The sequence below is a fragment of the Manacus candei genome, unplaced genomic scaffold (assembly GCF_025592945.1).
Source record: "Manacus candei isolate 608988 ecotype Guabito, Panama unplaced genomic scaffold, ASM2559294v1 h1tg000014l, whole genome shotgun sequence".
Lineage (NCBI taxonomy): Eukaryota > Metazoa > Chordata > Aves > Passeriformes > Pipridae > Manacus > Manacus candei.
The window spans coordinates 13,649,134-13,674,576 of NW_026138062.1; the positions used below are offsets into that span (position 1 = coordinate 13,649,134).

Sequence of the window (25,443 nt, forward strand, 5' to 3'; positions counted from 1 at the left end):
CTAGCTATTCAGTATGTTATCTCCCCCAATTAGGTGAATCTCATTAATCCTATCTTGTATGTTATCTGTCTCTGAACTTGTAATACTTGAATTCAGTCCTGGAAAATTGTTTACAGTAATCGAACAAGATAGTGGAACAATAAAAAACAAGTTTGTATTCTGTGTTTCAAAATCACATGTAGAATCTTTTTTCTTCCTTTCTACTAGAGGCAACCTCTGGCCTTGTAGCATTTCTAGAACAGTTATCATTGTTATGGTAAGGAACCAAAGGAAATTCTACCTTTATTTCTAAAATGAGGTATGACCAATTTCCGCTTTTTCTCCTTTCAGCAGCACTGCTCTTTTTCTCTCCAGATACAAATGAACATTTCAGGGTGGGACTTGTATTTATATTCTGAACCTAATTCTCTCAAATAATTAAATATTCTCAACAATGTGATTTCTGAAATAATTAGAAATAACAAGTAATCAGGAAATCTGAGGAAGAGGAACAAGACTCCCTCCCATTAAACAGTGTTTAATGGTGCTGGATGCTGGTGTGCTGTGTCTCAAATCTGAGAACCTGTGCCTTTCCTGTATCATTCCTAGCATTCACAGAATCATAGAATATGCTGAGTTGGAAGGGACCCACAAGGATTGTTGAGTCCAACTCCTGGCCCTGCACAGGACCATCCACAAGAGTCACACCATGTGCCTGAGAGATTTGTCCAAGCCCTTGTTGAACTTTGTCGGGCTTGGTGCTGTGATGACTTCCCTGTTCCAGTGCCCAACGACCCTCTGGGTGAAGAAACTTTTTCTAATTTTCAACCTAAACTCCCTTGACACAACTTCAAGTCATTTCCTCAGGTCCTATCACTGGTCAGCACAGAGAAGAGATTAGTGTCCTCGTGTAAAAAAGTCAGTGATCTACAAACAATAAATTTGAGACTTCTAATTACTTGAAAAGAAACTAATTTCTTCCATTTTTGTTCACATCTAACCTCCTCTCCCCAAGCATATAAAGCAGTATTCATCAGTTCTAGGTCGTATTGGTGTGTCTGATGCGGACAGGGTGCATGATTTAAAGCCAAACTCTCTCTGTGCCTCAATTTATTTCACACACAAAGAGGATTAGTGGGGCATAATGAGGAGACTGTACACTGCAATGGGTGCCTGTAACAGATGTTATGGAAATGCAGGACCTTTGTGATCACTAAAGAAGAATAAGGACTTGACTCTTGTGCTGCCAACATATTACTAAGAGTTTTGCTAATCTGATTCAACAACTCCTTAAGAGAATACACCATCAAAATAGTGTGTGAAGACCCCTTTCCCAACAGAGGCTTCTCACGAGGTGGACTATATAGACGTAAAGTCCTTTCTCCTTCATCAGGTTCCCCTGGTGACTGGGGAAAGTTACTTGCTTTCTTCCATAAGAAGGCTACACCCTTTTGTGAAACACAGGAGAGGCTCAGCCAGTCTGTTTGCTCCTGCATTAGACCAAACTGAGATTACTACTTCTTACAGAACGTGTTGCTTTTCCATGAAAGATGTAACAGATAATAAAGTGATACCCTTTACCCCTCACTTGATTTTTAGTGCAAAAGATTTAAAAGGAAAATAGTCACATAATAGTTCATTTTGCACATGGATAATTTTTCATTGGATAGAGATAAAGCTTAGCAATTTTAATTAGTTTCATTAACAATTTCACTGAATTTATCACAACTCTTTCAAATAAAGTTAAATATACTGTACAGTGAAAGATTTTGAATGATGTGACACTACGTTTATGTATTTTTTATCAAAACATTTAATTGCACATTAAAAATGCTTTATATTTGACAGACACAGAATAAACTCTGGAGAATAAACATAGTGACTTGTTTTTTATATCTTAAATGCGTGCAAAGCATAAATCCAAAACATTTATTTCATGCTGATAAGAGGTGGGGAAAGATACTTTAGTTTCACAGCTCCTTCTGAAGAATAATTTTGTGGCGATTTTGTTGGGTGTGAGGAGGTGTTTCAGGTTGCCTCCTCCTGTTGTGGAGATCCTGGATAGCTGAGAGTTTAAATCACCCTCTGGTATTTGAAATACTAGTCTGTGAGTGTAGGGTTATGTCTATGCTGTAAACTAAAACAGGGCAGGGGAACGTCTTTCAGTCCTGACAAGACTGCAAGAAGCACTGCCTGGCTGCTGTCCAATCTATACAGCACTCGGCCGTAGGTTTCCCCTAGGTCCCACATGGCTTGCATCTGGACCCAACTCACAATGATTTGGTTGTATTCTATTTTTCAGTTCAAATAATATAAGGTGCTGCAGTATTATAAGGGCTGGTTTGTGGCTCATTAGAACAACATTTCAATTTTATGAAAACAAGGACATGTTACGTATCTTTATCTGTGATGTAAAGCAACCAAGAGAGCTTTGAGGATGTGCCATCTTCTGGAATACTTGGGAAACCTATCAAAGGAGGGAAATAATCCCGATTCAGTCCTTTCCTGGCATAGATAATGTCCCTGGAATGTTGCACTCCTCATGAGTATTGCTTGGAGAAGAACTTCCTCTTACTTGAGGGGATTGTGGTACCAAATATTAATCTCAGGGCTTCTGCATACTTTCACCTTAGGAGAGAGCATATATTCACAAACCCAAGCAAGACAATACATTATGGCACTTTCATTTATGTCCATAGCAAAGGGTGAAGCACATACCAGAGCAAGCCTACTTTTCAGATCCCTCTCCCTTGCCTGAAAGAAAGTTTTAATGGTCAGCATTCCCATATTATGCTGTTTTAAAGAACTGTAAGTAGATTTTGGTAAGATTTTTTCTTTCTGTGTGACAATCTGTGAAAGAATATACTTATTTGAAAAATATTTTCTGATCTCAGAGGAAACTCCCTCAGAGTCTCTTTTCAGTCAGGTGCTGGGAGTTAGTTCAGGCGTTAACCAATTTTAAAATATGGGCAAACATGTTCTCAAAGTAAGACTCAGTGCTTCTCTTTTTTTCTTTTTTGTCAACAAAAAATCTGCAAAAGTCTGAAAGAGTTCAGAGCCCTAAACAAGAATTTATCCTGTTAAAAACAGTCACCCCAGATATAAAATAACAAAATTTATGAAAATAATCTTTATAAAAAGAATCTTTTCTCTGAGACTTGTGGGTGCTCCATGAAGCAGCTGGAGCTTCAAGGGAGAATGACAGGTACTTTGATTTGAACAAGAGAAATTGAAGATCTTAATGACTCCAGGCACTGTAGAGTCCTTACCTCATAAATACGTCTGATTCATTTTCAGGGCTTTCAGCAGGGCTGAGTAATTTCAATGAAAATGATAGCAGAAAAAAACCACCTGCTTTTTCTCTTTACTGTTGAGTGGTATCACTCATTCTTGAAATAACTTTTGTGTGAATATAAAAATTTTCCAAGAGACCTGTGGAACTGTGAGCATGGTTCTCTAAATCATTCACTGATGACATTAGGGCTCTGCATATGGACTATATTGCAGAATTGAGATCTAAGGAGTTTTAACAAGTCCTTAATTTTCACTAATGACATTGAAAACATGTCATTTCCTAGGGAAGGATTTGTGGAGTACCACATAAACCCTGTCTACCAGACAATGTTCCGAGGCTTGCAGAAGACTTTTTGCCTCTGTCCATCTCCTCCAGCACCATAGAATTAATCACAATATCCAATTTTAAAGTTACTCTAATTGTCATTCTTTGGATGTATATTGGATGCACATTAGTGCATCTTTTTTTTTTCTTTTTTTCCTTTTATCATTGAATCAGAAAGTCACAAAAATAGTTTTCCAAAAATATCTGGAATTCAGGGATGCTGAGTTGTTTTTAATCATTGCGTTTAATTGCTTTGTGTGAGATCCTTATTAAGCACTGGTCTCATCATTTGAACATTTAAAGGGTCTAAGTGGATGCTTTAGGATTGATGAGCCTCCCTTCACAAACAATTCCAAAACATGATAAGTTAATATCTATTATAATATAATCAGTTATCAAGTTCTCTTTGGCATCAGATCCCTGACATACGCTTTTCTCTTCTTTTATACTTGGAGACTTTTTAGAGAGATACATATTACTTGAGCGGAAATAAATATTGAATACATATTATTGTACCTTAAAGTTGCTTTTCTCAAACATTATTAATCCTACAGTAGAATCTGTTACAGCTTAAGGCAATAATTCATATATCCACACTTAAATCTCTGGGCCTGCTTAAAACCCATGTGGCCTAACTGGACTGCATTTTACGGTTAATTATATCCAAGCTAAATTAGAGCACGTCTGTTTAAGCCATATAAGAATAGATTTCTATCATCTAGATTCAGAAAGTATCCTCATAAGTTTTTGTCCTTTTCCTTAATGTCAGAGTTCCTTCCCCGTGTCCCCCCATACATTTAAGAAATGATCACTTATCTGTTTCTCAGGGTTGTTCATTGTAACAACGTTTGTCAGTGTCATTGTGCAACTTGTACTACTATTTATCTGTTGCCAATTCTGTATTTTTCTTTTCATAGTTGGGTGTACACTTTCCTAATAAAAAAGAAAAATGTTGCTTCCAGAGAGAAATAAAAGAACCCTTTTTTGGCCAGAACGTTTTTCATTCCATTGAAAGAAGTGATGCAAAGATAATTTTTCTAGGTCGCCCCTTAATTTTCCTGCCTTCATGGCTTCTTGGTTTACACTGCAGCAAAAATCAAAGAATTTGTCTCTGCTTTAAAGAGCACAAATGACCTAGCTCCACCTACCTTGCTACTTCTGTCTCTACTCCTGAAAGTTCACCTACCTCTGCTGATCAGTCAAGTTTGCTGAATTTCATAATTTGGTTGTTCTCTTTTTCTAAAATACCCTAAGAAAACAGTCCACGCTTAGGCTGCTATTCTGTTAGGAAGGTGACGGATAAAACTGCCCAGATTTGCCTCTACAGTTCCTTAAAATCCCTTTGTATATTGTTGTTTTCTCTCATTTATGTTTAGATCATAAACTGTTTGAAACAGAGATGTTACTGAAGCAGAGACTCTGGTCCCTGGCTAGATCAATCATTCGGTAATAATAACTCCAGCTGAAGCTAGAAGTTGAATAATAACGTATAGACAAAATGTAGTAAAAACTACTCATTTCATTTTAAAATGGGTCCTTTTGATTTGTCGATTAGCAATTTTAGAGGAAAATAACAAGTGTCTGTGTTTCTGAGCAATTTTCTCATCCCAGCTAGTTACTGCTGTGTTTCATGCTGACCATTTATATAATGTATCATCAAGAACTGTTGCTCATATCACTACATCACTTGTAATTGCTTAGCCTTCCATTTAGTTTTAGCAAAGCTTCCAGGAGCTTGCAGAGAAGCAATGCCAAAGAATTTCAGAAGAGCCAGGCTGAAATGTGTCAGGATCTAATCTGGCTAATCTGAGCACCAGACTGAATAATTTAACAAAAGGGGTGAAGGATGTTTTGCTCAAAGTGGCATCAGTACAGTAAGAAATGATGCCCAGCAGATCCAAACAAAAGATGAAAGATGTCCTAAAGGCTAAAAAAGCTCAAATGGATCAAACCAAAACCAATATGCAGATCTTCAAATAAGAGATGATGGGACTACCTCACAAAGTGTGGCAAGAAGGAAACTCTGATCCTTTTGAAGAAGTGAAAAGTGCTCATGATAAGTAGAGCAGAAGGAAAGAGAGTCAGTAAAAGTCCTGTGTTCATAATGAACTACTGTAGCAGGCAGCTGTACTTGAAACTGTGTGGGGACTCATCAACAATGATACTGAGATGAGAAATGTTAATTACAACTGAACAGCCTCCTGTTTTGGCAGAAATCCCAGGACTAAGTGCTGGCACTTGGCCTGCAGAAGTGATATTGTATAGAATCCCCGACATTAAAAAGTGCTATAGTTTCTTCATTTTCATATATCACCTACAGATGAAGGGAAAACAGATTTTTTTTCTTTTAGATAGAATCTCATGATCTTATGGGGATTAGAGTAGCAGGCTGATGGTCAAAAGCATGGTTTTTCTCTTCTCTGGAGCTTAAAAAATTTAGCTGTTGTTTAAACACCAAGTGTAATACCAAGGTGAAAGTCAATTCAATGATTATCATACTGGGACCATGGTAGATACAAATGACTTCACTAATGTATTGGAGAAAATTCATTACTTTGTAGAATTTGTAAGCAGCTTCTAAAGGTGGTTATACTCTGAGCAAGCAAGTTATACACGAGTAGTCCTGAGACACAGAGCTCAGCCTATGCCTGAGTAGCATACTCAGAGTTCCCACAGAGACTTGATTCCACAATACCACAGAGTTTTGCAAGGGGGACAGACTGCCATCGGGGTTTCACTGGCAGCATTGCTCCATGACTTAGGTCACAATTTGTACAGGACGTACTTTCCTTTTGAAATTAAACATATTTGCTAAAGTGCCCATAGAAACATCAGCTGGGTTGGAAGTACCTATTCTCTGTGAAGTTCATCAAGATTTAAAACACCTTCAGATTCCCCATCAAGATATAACAAGACTTTGAGAACTGGGGAGACATATTTTCTAGAACTGCCAGAGTCCTTGGGAACTGCATATGCACAGTGGTGACTTTGGTGATTTCAAATCACTGAAGTTTTCTTGATTGTTTGTTTTATGGTTTGTTTTTTTAAATTATTTTTAATTTAAACATGTGTTCCCTCTCTTACCAAGGGGGCATACCCCACCTCATTCTCAACTTCATCTTCTCAGTATGTTCTATCTGTAAAGACAAAAATTCCTTAAAGAGGTTGGTGATGAAATAAAGAACTTGCTGGAGTATGTGATATGGAACTATGCAGTTAATAATTATTGTTAGCAGCTCGGGTCAGGCATAACTTTCTCCTTCCTCATCCTTAGAAAGGCTTTCCTTCAATATTATAATAACCTACCTGCTTTACCATTAAACACTCATTGGACTTAAAAGCTTAATTTTGAATTTCTCCTAAATAATCATCAAGGAATGCAACACTCTTAGAGCTATTCCATGCTATATAGATTAAAATTAAATATTTATTAAAGCAGAAGAGAGTCTGATGACCTTAAGTGAATGTCTGGGCAATCACCTTGCAATGGGAGATCAGGTTCAAATTACTTCATAATTTATTAATGTTGGTATCACTCAATGTATTGGAACAATATAAATTGAAGTACCAAGGTAAAAAAAAACTCTAAGAACATGGGTTTTTTGTCACTAGAACTCTATGCCAACAGATCTGAGGAGTGACAAATACTTCCAGGATTGGAAAAGGACACCTGGATTAAACGAAGTTACCCTACAACTTCATTTTTTCCTAAACATATACTAGAATAAATGTAGCAGGACAGAAATGTAGCAGAACAGTAAGAAAACAGAGATTTTAAGACAAGCAGATAGCAAAAGGAAAGAATGTATGCATAGTAAAACTGGAAGTACTCAATAGCACCAAGACTTCAGTTATCAATTTATTTGTCCATGCAGTTAATTTAAATTGAATACTGTCCTCAGTATTACATAAATTATGGAAATCAGCGTAATGTTTCAACTGCCCACATTTATTCTCAATTTTGTATTTTGCAGAATTCTTCATTCACTTTTAACAAGTACTTTCCTATTCTACAAGTGCAGTTCCCTAAGTGGATTAGTTGGTTCCCCTATATTTCTCTTTCCAGTCCTCCATATTAAATTTTCTATGCCCATAACCATGATCAGCAAGCAATGTCATAGCGAAGGAAAAACACCTCTTTTAGGCAAATACTGCAGTCTCTTTTTGGCCTGTAAAATGGCATTACAGCCAGTTCTCAGATCATTTCCTGCTCACCAGCTGGCTGACTGGCACAAATCAACTGGGATGGGCTCAGCTGTTGCAGACCTTGCCAGTAAATTTGTTGCTGTATTAGTGGAGTTGTTGGCTAGAGTTGAAAAGGTGGAGCAGGACAATAAAAGGGCAAGAATGAGGCGGAGAACAATGAATAGCAGCCAGATGGTTGTAGTGGTGCTAGCCAGGAATAACAGTTCATGAACACTGGTTGATATTAGTTATTATATTGCTGTCACTCCTATAAATAACTTTACAGTCGATACCTCTCAGTCATGGGTCTTGATTTACAGTTTAAGTGCAAAGTGTTGCAAAGTATGAATAGCTGTCCTTGACAATAAGGACCATTAGAGATCCTAAGCAGAAAAGTTTCTTATGGTAGGAGCCAGGGATGAAAGATTGCTGTGAGGATGTGTGTGTACATAATTTTTGTCCTATGTCATCTTCATACAGTTTCTATGGTATTTTTCTACTTAAACATTATGGAGTTAAAAATTCAGCTTATAAAAGACAAGAAAGTTTTGTATAAACACATGAACTACATGTGAATGATGTAATCAGAATAATCACACTGATGCCATTTGCAGCTGGAGCAATTAAGGATTATTTTTAGAGGAATTAAGAGGGAGTGTGCTGGAAGACACTAAAATATTTTTTGTGTTGCAGTTATTTGAGCATAAGTTCTGTACATTGACTTTGCTAAAAAGTTTGCATCTGTAGCAAACCCCTGTCAGGATGACCCTTAAACATATTGATCCAGACAGTTTACTTCTTGATCCATTCCAGGCCATGGGGAAGGCACACATAGCCATAGGATAAGCTCTAAATTACCTGATTTTACATTAAGCCTAGTTTTAGGCATCGGACTCAAGGCCTTTAAAAGCACCAGTCTATCTTCCTGCTTTCTCCTCAGGGGCTGCAGGCACTCAGTTAAAGACATCTTACTCTCTAAGTCACTCTAAAGTTGGATGAAAATTAGCTATCAAAGTTAGACGCCACTCTATACCATCCTAGATATCACATCTACTATACCTATTTTTTTAATGTTATAAAAGTAAAATGGTCATTTAAAGACTGAAGATTATATTCTGATTGTTGCCACTGGTTAAAATGTCAAGCAGATTGGAACTACTTCATTTTTAAAAAGATTGAAATTATAAAACAAGTGTGATAGAAGTTAGAAGAAAAATTGTGGATTCTGGGACATGCCTACTATTCACAACAGGTTTAAGATGAGGCATAAAAGATGTATTTTCTTTTACCTGAAACATTAGAATTCTCTGCCCAAAGCATAGATCAAGTGGAAGACTAAAGGGGAAATGGGTACTAGAAATTTACTGGGTATCACTTGATGGAAGTGTGTTTCAGGAACATTCAAACAACCTTCAAAATCAGGAAAAAAAAGCAGACAAAAGACAAGTAGGAGTAAGAATCACACATTTAAGATTGGTAGAGTTCTATGTAGAATGAAACTTGAAACTTTGGTCAAAGAAATACTGTAATGGTGTGTAAGAAAACAGAATTTTTTGTTCATTCTTTGTAAACAAACAGGTCTGACTACGCCACCAAATTACTTCTTGGTGTTGAAAAATTTTGAAAGACCTACGTACTGGCTAACTGCAATATCAAAAGAAGCTAAAACGTCATGACTGTTCCATACCACTTTTTAAATAGCTCATTTAAAAACAAACAATAACAACCAAGAAAACCCCTCACAAAAACATTAAGATACCTTGACAAAGCTTTACATTTCCTTCAGAACTTGAGTTCAGTTTTCTGGACTGCTTTGTATTCCCAAGGAATACCTAGAATTTGTTTCTATTTGACATGCAATTAAGTTCAATCAAAAAAATATATATCTCTTTAACCCTGGCTTTCAACTAAGCCACAATTCTGCTTTAAATCTCTTAGACTTAACTTTATTTCAGGCACTTTCTGAAGAAAATGTGCTTTTTGACAAGATGTGCTAAAACATGGACTGTTTCTGGTATAGATATGATATCTTAGAAACATATAAATGGTGAATGGTAGATGCTACCTTTTTGAAGTTCCTTTTGGGAACTTCACAGATCAATTCAAAGGAAAATATTGATAAATTTTAATATTTGTATTCTAATATTTGAACAAGGTGATTCTATGAATTGGCTACACGGCTGACTGTATTGAGAAACACAAAGAATGACTTTGTTATTAAAAACAAAGCAGTTAGTACTGTCTCTGTGGATGATCTGGAGCTGTGATAAAACTGATTCATATGAGTGACAAACTCACACATACGATAGACAATTTCTTCTGACACCTCTATAAGCACCAGAGCAGCCACTGAATAAAGAAACGAAGCTGTCAGAGGTGGACAGATTGCAGGAACATGTGGTGTTCCAATTTCAGCCACCAAACCACATATGTAATCTTTATGGGGAAAAAATGGAGCCACATATATTATACAAAGTGTACCATTAAATCTTTTTAACAAAAATGAGGACTGGTGACACCCAGCCTAAAAGACAGGGGAGAGAGAGCTAATGAATGGGGTCTTATAGGGTTTTGTACTGCTAGGACAGAAAGCTCAGCTACAATCTTGACTATCTTCTAAAGACTTCTGTTGCTCCATAGAACAGAGAGAGGACATAAAAGTACCAGGTATTCAAAGTATTGAACATGTTATCTAAGTTATCTAATTAAGGCCTGGATGCCAGAAGAAGGAGACAGCTGTACACATCTGAAATGTGAGACAGTCTATCCGTAAGCCTGAGGAAAAAAAAGAGGCTGAGGAGGGGGAATCACAATTGTATTAATTTTCTGTCCTTGTGGAATACAAGGGAAAATGGTGAATACTTTCATTATTCAGTGAGAACTGGTGTAAAAGTCTCTATGACCCAAAATGGAGGGCAAATGAAAAGGATATTAGCATTATTCTAGCAAAGAGAGAGAAAGTTGCAGTGCAGAACTGTTTGGGAATACTGTAAAAAACCTGTCTTGCAAAATACAGGCAGTCACTCTGGAAGCATACAAAGTATCACAAAAGCTACATTAAGACTATTCTTAGGTGAAAATTGCTTTACCCAGTTTTCAGCACCAGAATACAGGCAGACTTAGCTGTAATTATGCTGTAGCCATGCTTTTACTATTTTTAAAATCACTGCAACACGAAGCTATACAATTTCCAACAAGTTCCAGGATCTCTTGAGTGGTACTTCAAATCAAGCCATCTTTCTTTCCCAAGATACAAATATTTTCTTCACAGAAACAAGATAGCACAAGACATTTCCCTGGACTTGAGGCTGTCAAAAACATGCACTTCATTGCGATGTGTGAACAGCATAGGTACCAGACACTGTCAGCAGTTCACGAAGGGTGCAGAAACGGTTAGCGTGAAAGTAACACAACAGGTTATTTTTCAAAACCTATACTAGTAATGCTGCTCAGATCATTGTAAGGGTTTTGAATTGTTAACGGTCAGAATGCCTGGAAGAAAGTTGCATTTATTGCTTTTCTCCCCTGTGCTATGGTTATTTTTTCATCTTTCTCAGAAATTGACAATAGAATCCCTCCACTTCAACCAACAGCACTGAGAAGGGGGATTTTATTATAAAATTGTTGTACATAAAATCTACATTAATTGCATAAATCTATAGGCTGAAACAAAATGTTATATGCATAAAAACAATTATCAGAAATATTCTAGAACTTTCCCAGTGTATCATCATTTTAATCTTTCTTGGGAAAAATATTTTTCATAATTTCATGAATTCTTAATCTGAAGCAGTATGTGTAAAAGAGGACTTCCACAGGGAAAGGTCTGTTTGCAATTTAGAGCCAGTGTAGTACAATCTTTGTGTGTAGCACTGGTGTTCAGAATACTTGTACTGTATTCCCAGAGCTGGTGTATCATCTCTGCTTGATCTTTGGATGCAAATTTTTACAAAGAAAATGATCACTATGCAGTAGTTACATATTAATATGTATGCACTCAATTTTACTATCAATGTTAATGTTTTGAATCATGTTCTTTCAAACTATATGATTCCAAGCAAATACCATAGCCCTTCATTATCTAATTAGCAACATTTGAGATTAAACCATAGGGGTTTAGCAACATTTAGAACATTTTCTTATGAGGGAATGCAATACCCTCATCTGTTAAATGGGGAAGAAGCTGGTACACAAATTTGAAGAGTGCTCCAAGTTCTATGTAGAGATCAGTATAAATCTAGCTCCGATAAGCATAGCATTAGGAAGGTGTCATCCTTTATTCACTCTGACTTCTCACTACAGTAACCACAGGTGCATGTACTAAGCATACTAGATAGATAGTTTTTATTTCTTGTCCTCTACATAAACACACAGAAAGCCTTAGAACATAGTGTTATCATTATGTCTATTGAAAACTCAATATTTAGTATGCCACAAGGAATAAAGGAGAAATGCAGTGACTCATATTGGCTTAAAGTTAATCTTTATAATGCACTGTATTAGTGTAAAGGCTTTAAAACATACGGCCTAACCTTTTATGCTATGTTAGCGTTCAGCATTATTTTCAAGCCGCAGCCTCTTTCTATCCCCTTAAATAAAATCCAATGCATTATAGTTGCTAAGGTAGGAATATTTCCTAAGTTACTTTATTTTAGTTAATTTCTGCATGTCACTTAGATATTAAGTGCTATAAAATTATATAAATAATGAATAGCTATTTTATTAATTTGCTTTCAACCAAGCCATGAATTGAGAAACAGAACCATTTAAAAAACTCTTGTCTTTGATTCAGTCCAATGCCAAGTCTCTCCATTTACAGCTTTGTTCATATTCTACTGTGGTGTGGTTGTAATGGTGTCTGAAAACCCAATCACTCTGTTTCCCTTGTAAGATATATGAAACTCTCTGTTTTAGCTGTTTTCTTGAGATCAGAATGCCTCACCTGGGATATGTGATGATGAGATGCCTGACAAAAGTACAACTTAAAGGGTTACTTTTACTTTGAAACTCAAGTGCTTAGCTAATTCAGCGTTCTATTACTTTCACCACTTGAGCGTTGTATTACCAGGCACATGGGAGAATACTGTAAATTTGGCACAGGAAATGGAAAAATGGCAGTATTTCAATGGCAAGCTGAAAATGAGCTGGAAAATGAGACTCTTCTGAAAAATACCCTTTAGAAATGTTGTTTAAAGTGTGATCCAACTTGATCACTTTATATCACTAACAAGTTATGTAAATCCAATTATTCACTTCTCTGTAAAGTGAACCTCTAAGGTTGGAAAAGACCTCTAAACTGGTTGAATCCAACTATTAACCTAACACTGCCAGGTCCACCATTAAACCATGACCCTAAATATCACATCTACACATTTTTTTAACACTTCCACATATGGTGATTCCATATCTTTTATATAAAGGAGAATATAAAAGTGGTAGATCCTTGTCCAGAACCAACATGTTTTCAATCGCATGGATTTCAGGCCCTTTTAACTTACTCAGAATCTGTGTTTATACAGTGTAATAGTTATTGGAGTGAATAAGGTTTTGAGAACTTGGTAGGTGGCTGCATTTGATGAATGCTGTTATTTAGGAAATTTTTTAGACTTCTTTAGATACTATTGAAAAAGCAACTATAGGTTGCATGTCTATAAAAGAACACACAGGAGATGCACAAAGATACATAAATTCAAACATTACCTCAAAAGCAGTTTAGCAGTCATAGAGTCCTGGATGCCCAAAAGTTTCTCATGCCAACAGGCCTGGAAAGCTGAACACTCTCTGACATCCAACTTTCAAAGGAACCACAGAAAGAGGTAGTAATGCTTCCGAAGTGACCTGCTCAGATCTGAGTTCTAACATTCTTACCAATCAGAGAGACTTTTTGCCTTTGCGCAGTGCAGTTGGAGGTGCTTTTTTTCCTGTAAAAAGGAATTAGAAGAAGGAGGCACAACCACTTGTCTTTTATACCATATTGTTATGCAGAGCTTTCACCCTGAATGTGTGAGACTTCTCTATTCAAACACATCCAAACTTATCTCTAGAAAGCAACTACAAGGCTGTAGTGAGAATCAGAGAATCACAGAACCATAGAATATCTCAAGTTATACGAGACCTGTGATAATCATCGAGTCCAACATCCTGCTCCTCACAGAACTGCCTAACACTAAACTGTACAACTAAGAGCATTTCCCAGATGCTCCTTGAACTCTGACAGGCTTGGTTCCCTGATTACTTCCCTGGAGAACCTATTCCAGTGACCAACCACCGGGAACGATATCACTCCTTTTCGTTAATTTGGGTCACTGTGCACTGGACTGGAAGCTTCCTGGTGTCACAAGGAATTTTCTACCTCAAGGAGAGGTAGTAGGGAAGAGAAAGGTGCTATAACTTGGTGATGAGTACTCATACTAGAGCTGACTGCACCAGAGCATGTACCTGGTGCTTGTCAAATTTTTTTGAGTCTGGATAGTTGGTTTAACATTAGTGGAGTTTACTGTCAAACCTAAGACCATATATTCCTTGTTTCTCAGAAAGCAAGCTAAACCCAACAATGTAAATTGTGCATATAATCCATTTTGGGTTTATTTTTTTAAACTGGCTTTGTAGTTATTGTTACTTGATGCTATGTAAGAAGAAAGACAAAGAAAGTTCAGCCCCAGAGTGCTGAATTTTAATAATTTATCCTATGTTATAATATTTTGTTTACAACACTTTAATTGACAGTTTTTCTGCTATTAGATTCTTTCCTTAGAAGTTATTTTTAATGGTGATTGCTCAGTTCTAGTCTACCAAAATGATGCAAAATTCATTCTATTATTAGCATTAATTGTTCTTACAAGTGTCGGCTTGTTTATTTCTTCAGTATTGATTCCTTATTCCAACAGATATCTTAAATGGGTTATCTATGTTTCTTGTCACACTAAGTGGATTTTCATTCAAAACCTAAGGTTTACTTGTATCTCCAACATGTGATTGAATAGTTAAGACATCGAAAACTCATGAAAATTGTTATTATTATTATTGCTGTTGTTGTTGTTGTTATTATTTTCGTGGGGGTTTTGTTGATTTGCTTGCCAAATCTGGATTTTAACAGGCAAATGTTTCTATCTACTTTACCTTTAAGAAAAAGGTCAACAGATTACAGAAAGACGGTGGTAAGGGGAACATAATGCACATTGTCATCATAAGTCCCAGGGGAAAGAAAAATCTCTTTATATATAATGGGAAACAGAAAGGGGCTACAGTTGTAAAGATATATGCTACATAAAGATCATGGAAATCTTAGAAACATTACTTCAAATATATAAATATTTTTACCAAAGTTTGTAAGATATTGGCTATGAAACAAAAATATCTACAGGTAGAGATGTCAGCCATCTTGATTTATAAAATAACAATGGAGACATACTCTCAAAAGAACCATTTATTTCTATATCAACGGTACTATGAAAAAAAGGAACTAATTTTCTAGACTTTATCTGAAAGAAGACCAAACTTCAACCACAAACATGCTTGATCAATCTCATAACTTTCTATAATGAAATTCTTTGCTTTGTAAATTACTAAAGAGCAGTGGATATAGCTTACTGTCTAATTAGATTTCATTAAGGCTTTTTTGCACTCTTTCCCATAAGATCCTCATAGAGAAGCTGATATAGTATATGTTGGATGAGGTGGATTGAAAACTAGCAGAACCTCTCATCCCAGACGGTGGTGACCTGACACCAAAGTCTAGTTGGAGGCCACAAATTAATGTTTTTTTTTAACAGAGACAGCTATATATGGAAAAAGGAAATGGCTGGAAGTCCTGGTACCTAGATGAGAGCCCTCTTAATTATGAGGATGGTTGGGCACCGAATCAGGTTGCCCACAGAAGCTGTGGACAACCATCCCTGGAAAAAACCAAAACCACCAAAAATGGATACAGGTTGATATAGTGACTCACAGCTCTGACAGCAATTATTAAGCAATTATTAGAGTATCTGATAAACAAAACTCCATTGTGCCATAGCTTATTCTGCACCCACTCCAATGATTTCAGATGTAAAGCAGATCAAAATCTGACTCAGTGTTGCCCAGTAGCATTTCTATCCTTGTTAAAGAAGTTATTATTCTCCCAGTAGTAGATTAAAATAGCTCATCTCAGCACACCCAGAAAGAACACAGGTTTCACCTAGGGCGTGTTATGTGCGTTTGTATTTGAAAGCATATAAATAGTATTTTTCAGGCCTCACAACTGACTGACTTCATTTGCTTTCACTGCCATTTGCAGAAAAGAGCACTGAGTCTGCGGGGACTAATCCTGTGTCAGCAGGAGACCCCTCAAACCCACAGCTCAGAAGAACATAAAACAGTACCTTAGGGGGCTTCATTTACCCAGGGTGGCAGTGTCCATTTTCAGTGTTCTGTAATGTCACAATGTTTACTCCATTTGATGGTGAAGGAAGACCTCGTGGTTTTTTTGAGTTTTGAAGTGGACCCTCATTCTTACTATCACAGTTAACACTGTTGTAACTGTATCTGGCTGATGTTACTATTCTCTGACACAAAACTCATGTCTATCTGGCTTTTTAATATACTATACAGAGATATAAAATATGTCTCTATGAGTCAATGGTGGTATCATAAATACTTTATTATGGGATATTAATGAAAGGGACTGCCATCATACTAGCATAGCAGAGGTCCTGTAAAATGCTAACAAATCAAATAATCTTAACAGCCTGTCTACTATAAGCAACACATAAAAATGTGGTCTTTGTCAGATATATGGGTCTGGGTTCTCTTAGTCCTGGAGTTTCCTGACACATACAGCAAAAATAGCCAGTATAATGACCTTATCAAGTGTTACCAATCTCTGTTTATGTACCACAAGTCCCTGCATGCGTGGTACAAACCGCAGGCATCATAAAGGCACATCTGTTAGCTGAGTAATGCCACCTACCATATGTTCCATGAAAAGATATATAGAGGGAGAAGTTAGCTGTGAGGTTGCTAAAACAGACTGGAGAGACTGCATGTCCCTGGAAACCTGAAGAAAGATGCTGCAGAAACACCAAAATCCAGCAGCTTACAGACTGCTTACACATATTTCCAAGCATGAGCCATGGTTTCTAAACTTAGTAACCACTTTTAATGTCTTTCATAAAGAAGAGAATTTTCTGGGACCATTACCTATTTTTGTACTTGCAGGCCTAGACAATGGATGTTTACCATACGCATACCAAGTACAGATAACCTGTCCCCCATAGTGCAAGAATTCTTATTCTATGAGAAGCAGGTTTCTCTAAACCACCAAAAAAACTTTGAGAGATGTAACTTCAGAAAAGTTAAATATGGCACAATTTTACAGTGCAGCTGTGACAACTGGGTGAAAAGCAGAGGATAACTACATAAAACTGAAACCACACTGATAACATGATGCATTCTTATGGGGAACAGGAGGGATCTCTTTGATTCATTTAATTTCAAAATCTAGAAGACACTTTATTTAAAATAGAAATACATATCTAGCCAAAATCTAATGGGAATTTTTCAACTAATTGTATATAGACTTCCTTAGTTGTAATATATTCCTCCTGTCTTAGATTTGGACTAAGGTGTTCTGTTATGTAAGAAAAAGGACTCAGTTTTTCTTAATGGTGAGATAAGTACTATATCCTTTACAACAGAGGAATGTATTTTGACTTTCACCACGATTGTTTACTTAACTCAAAATAGAAAAGAAAAAGAGTAACAATACTGACTGATACATTAAAACATTGCCAAGCTGAACAACGTATATTTTCTAATTCATTAAAATGCAGACTACAACAAGCATACATATTTAGGAGGTGGGAACAGATTTCTTTCTCTCCCAGAAAAAAAAAAAAGACAGTCTTTGGAAAGTAAGCCTAGTACCTTCCAGGAAGAATATAGGCTAAAGTACTGCTTTTTATTTTCTTTATATTCTGTTAAAATAATCCTCAAAAAACAGTTTAAGAAGGGCACTGCATTGTTCAAACTTTTAAACTAGTTCTGTTATCATTAGAAATGACTCAACTTTCCAAAAATACAAGCCATACTGCCTCTATAGTTTAAAAAAAGATGTGGAACATTCATACTTATTTCACTTACTCTGTTTTCAAGATTTCGGATTTTTAATTTCCTTTTCACATTTTTTTCTCGAATTTAAAATGTTTCCTCATTTAAAAGAGTGGAAACACATATAAACTTTGATTTTTTTTTGTGCTTTCTGCATTTTTTATACGTAATGAGGCAAAACCACCAATTTTTTAAAGCTATCATGATCCTCTCATATCAATAAATGAGTAAGCTGAGCATAGACTCTAAGTGAAGTTCACTTTATAGTTTGATAATGTTTATGTTTTTAAGGGAAAGATTGTGTTCATATATGCATGATGTGCCATGGAGCTCCAACTTGTGGCACATATTGGGGGGTAACTTAACATCATAGCCAAGGATGTAAGAGAATTAAATTTGCCAGATATTGTTAATCCAAAGCACAGACTGGTTTCCACACAATATTTATGATGTGCACATACGTCTAAGAAGAAAGGAAAGTAATGAATGAATAATCAAGTTGCTCAACCTCCATATAGAAAAAAACTTCAGAAAAAGTTGCTGTCAAGTTTTGAGGATTAAGGATAATACATTTTATTTTTACATTTACTGTATGTATTTTTACTGTAGAGTCTAAGATTCTGCTTTTACTCTCATTTACATGTTGAGCTGACTAAAAGTATACCAGTATCTGAGGCTGATCAAAACAGCATACATAATACCAAATTTAGGGTTTCAAGATCGGTTATACTCTTCTTACTAGTGTAATGTCAAAACTGATTCTTATCAACATTAGCATAGTTGATATGAATCAACTATTAATATAAATAGTTGAACATTATTAATATTAATAATTATTAATTGTAATAATTAATATTAATGTTGTTTCATTAATTTAATTGTATGTGAACATTTCAAGCATTCCACAGATAACTGACAGTCATGTGAAGAACCACCTTGTTTTGTTTACATTGAATTTGCTACCTATCTTCAGTTAGTACTCCTGCTGTTGGTAGAAAAAACACTAAGCAATTAAGTCACCTTTTTATGTTACACATGATAATGAAGACCTGTACTATTTTCTCCCCTAGTTATCTTTTTTTCTGTAATGAAGACTCCTGGCTCCATAAACTTATTTTGCTCTTCTTTTGTTAGAAATTCAAATGCTTTCTGAAAACATGAAGGACTGTTTGAGCTAGAACTCAAGACACTTCAACATTCAATGAACATGTCAAATGAGATGATCCCAGTGCAGATGTCTGAGAAACTCCTCTGTTGATTTTCCTTCCACTCCAGTGCTGTTTTCTACTCTCCAATAATTGAGAGGCATGATTTAACTTCACAAAATCCATGTTGAACCTTCTTCAGTCTCTTGTAGGTATCTACTACCCTGGCAACACAGGTGAAAAAGCATTTCAATTTCTGTCTGTGAGGGAGTCTCTGATTTTGCAGGCCAAAACAGGAGAAAGTGACTCTCCCCAGTTACCATGCTTTCTTAGCCAAACCTTTGGCTATTTTTGAGCTACCCACAGAAGAACGGCACTTTCAGGTTCAGTGCTATGAAGGGGGCACACAAGTCCAGCCAAGAAGCTGAATGAATAGTTTCATGCTGCCATGCAGAATCTTTTCTCAGAGGCTATCATCAGTTTTTGCATAGTATCAAACAAACAGGAAGACCCAGAAATGTGTAATATTAAGATATTTTATTGGTTTTTGGCTACATTCAACTGTGTTGTAATGTTTACCTAGACCATACACTAGTAATTAGTCATGCTTCTTTAAAATTATATTTGGCATGTTCAACTTAAGGTGCTTGCTTCTCCTACCTTCATTTCAGCCAGGGAAAATAGCAAAGAATGAACAAAATTAATTGAGACAACCATAAGTGTCAAGAAAACCCTAAATCTTACTACTTGGCTCTGTAAGCAGAATTTTTCCAAGTCTCAGAAATATATCAAGTGCAGGTGGTTGATGCACAAGTTGAAAATCAATGTGTAAAAGGAATCCAAAGGACTGTTAACTGGTTTAATTATTGTTCTCACTGGCTGGAGTCTTGAACTCGGTAACTTTGTTATGTGTCTTCTTTGACTAAATAAATTGTCCTTAAAGCAGGAAGTTAGGTCTTCTCTATGCATACCTGGAAAACAAACAGGGATGAATGAGAACAATCTAAGCATGCTCACAGAGCATTTAAGATTATAGGAATACATCCTTCAGGTTGTATACCTTATTGCAGTTCTGCTATTTTTCTCCATAGCTTAGCTATTAATAACAAAAAATAGTACTTTAACTTTTTTACAGTACAGATTTATTTGCTGCTTGGTATTTGCTTTTCTTGGCCTCTTAAATCTTAGAAGTTTGAGAACAGCACTATTATTTAGGAAAGTGATGACGTTTAGTGCAACTTTGGTGTTTTTTTAAATTCAAACCCACCTAAAAATCCCCAAGGAAACATCACCACTAAATCTTGAGTACTCCAGAAGAATAGTAATGTGGATTTGTTTGAGACCTTCCACACACATTTCTCATTAGGGGAAAACAAACGAAAGCCCTATTCTTCTTTATTTTGCATAGCAAGGGTTTCGGCAAATGAGAGAGCAAATTACCCTTTCTCTTGCATCTCCGTTTCTACAATAGGTTAGTAGCTATAGAAAGTTCACTGTCCTTTATGAGCTGTTAGAGTGACCAAGCAGGTCACTTAGAATACAGAGGTCATACCTTATATGAAGTTCATAGCATCATCCACATGTTTTTATTCCAAAAGGGAACGTGCCTATGTAGCAATGCTACCTGATATTATTAGACATACAGGAAAAATTACTCATTAATCAAGATTGACATGGCAGATATGAGATTACTATCATTGGTTCCTACTTTTTCATTAATAATATAATACTCAATAATGATTGTGGAATTATGAGAAAAGTAAGCCACAACCAGACTTCTTAAATTTCAAATATAAAAATGTATTAAGAATGACAGAATTAGCAATCAAATAAAAATAATTCTTGCTCAGGAAGAAAAATCCAGGACTGGAAAGATAAGTAATGTTACAATTTGCTTATAGAACGATTTGAACAAAAAAGCTTACATTGCAATTGTGGGAATACCAAAGGTGAAAGAGCTGAAACCTGAGCTGCTGTACACTGAGAGTGAGCTTCTGTTTAAGTACGGTCTGACAGATTGTAGGTTACAAATATATTACCAGACTGGTCTGTATAAAAATCTTGTTTGATAACAAGATGACTGATGTGGTCTGAAAAAAAAGTCACCCCTGTAGCGTTTGGTTCATGTTACAAGGGAAATTACATTTAGCAAAGTGAAAATATAAAAAACCACTCCTGTTGCTCCCTCCCACCCAGCAAGGTGCAAATGGGGCAAACACAGAGTGGGAAGGAACCACAGCAACCGTCTTGCTGATGAAGGCTGTCCTAACATTCCTTACCACTTTCCCCAGCTGATTCCTCACTCATTTCTATCTATCCTATAGCTCATTTCTATTACACTCATGATTGAAACCTCCAGGCTACGTCAAGGCCAAGAAACCTCAGCCTAAAGCCTGACAGAAGACCTGGTGACAAGAGCTTGCCATCGTTTTGAGAGCAAGACTGTGTTGGACCTGCACTCTTATAAGATCAGGTGTAAGTTTCTCACAGCTTCAGAATGGCACTTTTACAAAGGCAGGGCTTATAGAAGCTGAATTCCTGCTTTTGCTTCTAACAATGCATTTGTTAGACTCGAGTACTTGTTCCCTCCTGTTCCATCATACCAGTCAGCCTCCCTGCATGTTTCCCCTCCAGCTCTCTTTCTCTCCTCACCACCCATACCCAGAGCTAGCTTGTGGCTTTCTGGGCACCTGTGGGGGACCAGTCGGGCAGTCCCCAGACAGCAGCACCTGCTCCCCAGCTGAGGCCAGCAATAATGACAGGGCCACTTTTCCCAGATGCCCTGGCTGCTAGCCTGCTGCAGCAGGGAGAGGAGATGGCAGGGCCCCAAAAAGCGAGGCCCCACTCTCCTAAACAGCCCCAGTCCTGGTGAGGGCTCCACACTGTACCTGCCATGGCAGTGAGGAGGAGGGGAGGTTGGGTGGAGTCTGGCTGCCCGATGGCCCAGCACTGTCGTGCCCAGCAACACATCCCATGGCAGGGTGCCATCTGCTGAGTTCACACTGGAGTGAGAGCCCAGGACGTGGGGACAGAGTCCCCTTGCTGGGAGAGTGGGTGGGTTCTGGGAGCCACCGCTTGCATGTGAATGCAGGTTCTACCAGGCAGATGTCTCCTCCCACTGTTCACAGTGCTGGGGAAATGGAGTTACGGATAGAGGAGTATTTTTGGGGCTGCTGTGGTACCCCATTTTGCCCCATTGCAGTCATCAGCCACACTGCTTGGGGAAACTGTGCATGGCCAGGAACTCCCCCAGGCCTGGACTCAGCTGTCTGCATGGTCACTTTTTAATGGTATCCCCAAATCTTTTATCAGCACTTCAGGAGGTGGTCCAGGCCAGCAGCCCTTCCCCATGGAAAGCTTTCAGGCTACCACCCTCTTCTGGAGAATGAGAGAGCTCAGTCATACAGATGCACATCTCTTTGCAGCCTGTACCAGAGACAGGACCCAGTTTATTACTAAAGAGGCAGCTTTTCCCTTGGTGGGACTGGGAAGGTGCTGCACTGCCTTGTGGCCTTTGCTGGTGTCTTCAGTAGTTGTCTCAGTGATGATGAAGGAAAACTCTAGCTCCTGCTTTTGATTACCTCCTTGGGGTTTCTCGCCTCCAGCTAGTGCTCCAGGAAGATGCCATACTGAGTTTTCAATCTCTGTGTGGATAGCTCAGAAACTCTGGAGCACCTCATGGAGTGCTAGACACCTTAATTGGAGCAGCAGATTCCAACTCTTAAGGTCATACCTAAGAAGTGTTTTTAAATAGTCTGTCCTTATAAACAGACTTACATGAAAAATGTTAATGAGCAGTGTGCTCATTCAGTAACAGCAAAATCTAAATAAGTATCGCTTTTTTATAGTTTAGGTCAACTAAAACAAGCAAATAATCTTTCCATCACATAAACCCAGCAGTTCCTTGTCACGATCGTAATCCTTTCGGTCCAGAAGAGAAAAAGCAACAACAGATATCAGAGACTACTTTTCAGAAAATTAATTTAAATTCTTAAGCATTTCTTCTATCAGTAAGCTCTTCAATTTCTATCTGTGTCCATAAAGTCTATTTATTCATTATATATTAATCATCCTAGGTATATGGAGTGCGTGGTTCATTTACATCACTCGCAGCTGTTTTCTAGCACTGCCAGATATGCAACATTTTCCTACATTAACTCCACAAATGTGTAAAATATAGTTACAGTTACTGACATCTGAAGTTGGTTGCTGTAAAACTGTCTTTAATTGCTTGGACTGCAAACATTTAAGCAGAACATATAAATTCACTAAAAGGCTAATTGCTCTTATTACCTCTTTTATGAAACCGTGTAACCTTTTTGTATTAAGAAAGGCTATTTTATTTTTATTTTACTTTTATGTCCAACATCCAAACACAATTATGTCTGCTAAGGACACTAACAAACATCTACTGTTTTCCCAAAGCCTTAATTGGGTTTTATTTGCATATACATGGCTGCAAATAAAACACATACATCTGGACAGTCAACATTTCCTTATATTCCAATGGGCTACTGGTAATCCAGTGTATTTTCTATTGTTTCCTGATAGCATAAATCATCACCAGCTTGGATGCAAGGGTACACAGACACACCTTGTTCTGGCAAGGGGAGAATTCTTGCAGATGGGTATGGACATCAATGAAGATGATCTCTCCCTCCTCTTCCTCCGCATCTCATGAAATATAATATTACTGTTTCTCTACAGTTAAGTCACAAAATTATACCACAAACATATATACTTAGGCTAGGCCTCTGTCTCATCTGGTTAATGCTAGTGTAGGTGTTTCTACAAAGCACAGCATTACACTGTGTAATGTACTGACCCATACATGCTTGGTAGTAGTATTACCTCTCTCATTTAGATGGGGAAACAGAGGGGAGGAGTGATCCAAAGCACACATCAAGTAAGTTGTGTCTGGGTAGAGCTACCCCCTTCTACCATTTTATTTCCGGTCTCCTGTAATTAGAAAATGTAATAATAACTGTAACGAGGATAGTCAAATTTATGTTCACATAACAGCATTGAATTTATGTGGACAAGTTACATCTGGTTTTTAAAAATCCTCTCTCTTTTGAAATTATATGTGAAGTCTCTACATGGATAACATTTTATTTCCCGCAAGCTTTCTTATCTTTTCAATCTTTTCTAATTATTTAACACCAGGCATTGTGAAGTAGATGAAGAACCAAAATATAACATTCACTCTACCTTTAATGACTCCATGTCAGCTAATCTCTAATTAAAAGTGAATTGCACCATGTTAAAAGGATAGAAAATAAGTCTGGGTAAGAAAGAATAGTACAGTGAGACTTAAATCACTGAAGTCTGTGGGAATTTCCCTACTTCTGCTTGCTTGCTTTTTTCATGACCATTACTCAGCTCTAACCACAAGTATGTTTCATCTAATGTCTAGCAGTGGTACCAATATTTCAGATAAGAGTGCAAGACACATGTGGGATAATCTGTTTCTTTAATAGTTAGAGGTGGGTGTAGGCTCTGCAGCAATAGATGCAATATCCTTTCCTTACTTTTTGTCATAATAAAATAAATTTACTTTGAATGTAATTGATAGCAGAGAAATGACAAATGCCATTTTGCATCCTTTTCATTTGAGAAGCTTAGGGTGGTCACAGTTTCTCCATTTCAAAGCCAAATTTTGTAGAAAAAAAGTATTTTATCAACTTTGTTTCTCTCTCTAATTTTGTTGACTGGTGTTAGCTTTTGGTTTTTGATAAAGAGCAAACATGTTATTCTTTTGTATATTTATAAGAAAAAAAAATATAAAAAAATTTAAATGAAGACCTTAATTCTATTGGTGATTGGTTTTAGATTTTTGTTGTTATAGAATACTTATTTTACCTGAAAAAAAGTTTTAAATTAGACTCTAATAATATTGGAGCATGTGGGAAGATCTTCACTAAAGATGACTGTGATGTTAAGGAAGCATATGGTGTGCAATATGTTAAAAACATCTTGATGATGAAAGTACATAAATTGTGAAAGATACACAAAACTGTAAAATACGGATGTCCTATTTTTAGTCAATATTTTTTATATTAAAGATTTGAAATCTGAAGTAACCTTTTAAAAAAATATTCAGATCAGTAAGAATTTTTAGACCTGTGCCCACTGTAAACACAGTCAGCTCCATGTTTCCCTTCAGGCAGGTCCTTGAGCTGCAAGTTACCTAGTGCACTAGAACAGGGAAACCTGTGCTAGATCCATACAAGTCCAAAGTGACCCTGAGACTTTGCAACATAGGAAGATGATATTTACTTCTTGCAGTACAAAATAAGATGGAAGATGCTTAGCTGCTATTTTTTTTCATGCATGGTATAGACCAATCACATGACCTCTGCTGCACAAGCCCTCTGTCTCTTTAAAACATTGCTAGAACAGAAACATTTGGTTACACAGTGCAGAAAT

General features: G+C 36.9%; 1 protein-coding gene and 1 long non-coding RNA gene across 2 annotated transcripts in view; one reads left to right on the forward strand and one right to left on the reverse strand.

Moving 5' to 3' along the window:
- Window positions 1-25,443, forward strand: part of TBC1D4 (TBC1 domain family member 4) — a 556,453-nt gene that overhangs the window by 240,178 nt on the left and 290,832 nt on the right. The gene's annotated exons all lie outside the window — the stretch shown is intronic.
- On the reverse strand, window positions 19,627-22,345 carry LOC127467930 (uncharacterized). Its single transcript, XR_007903356.1, has 3 exons — window positions 21,903-22,345; window positions 20,567-20,638; window positions 19,627-19,985 (listed from the first exon to the last, which is right to left on the reverse strand). It is a non-coding gene; the product is annotated as an uncharacterized LOC127467930 (long non-coding RNA).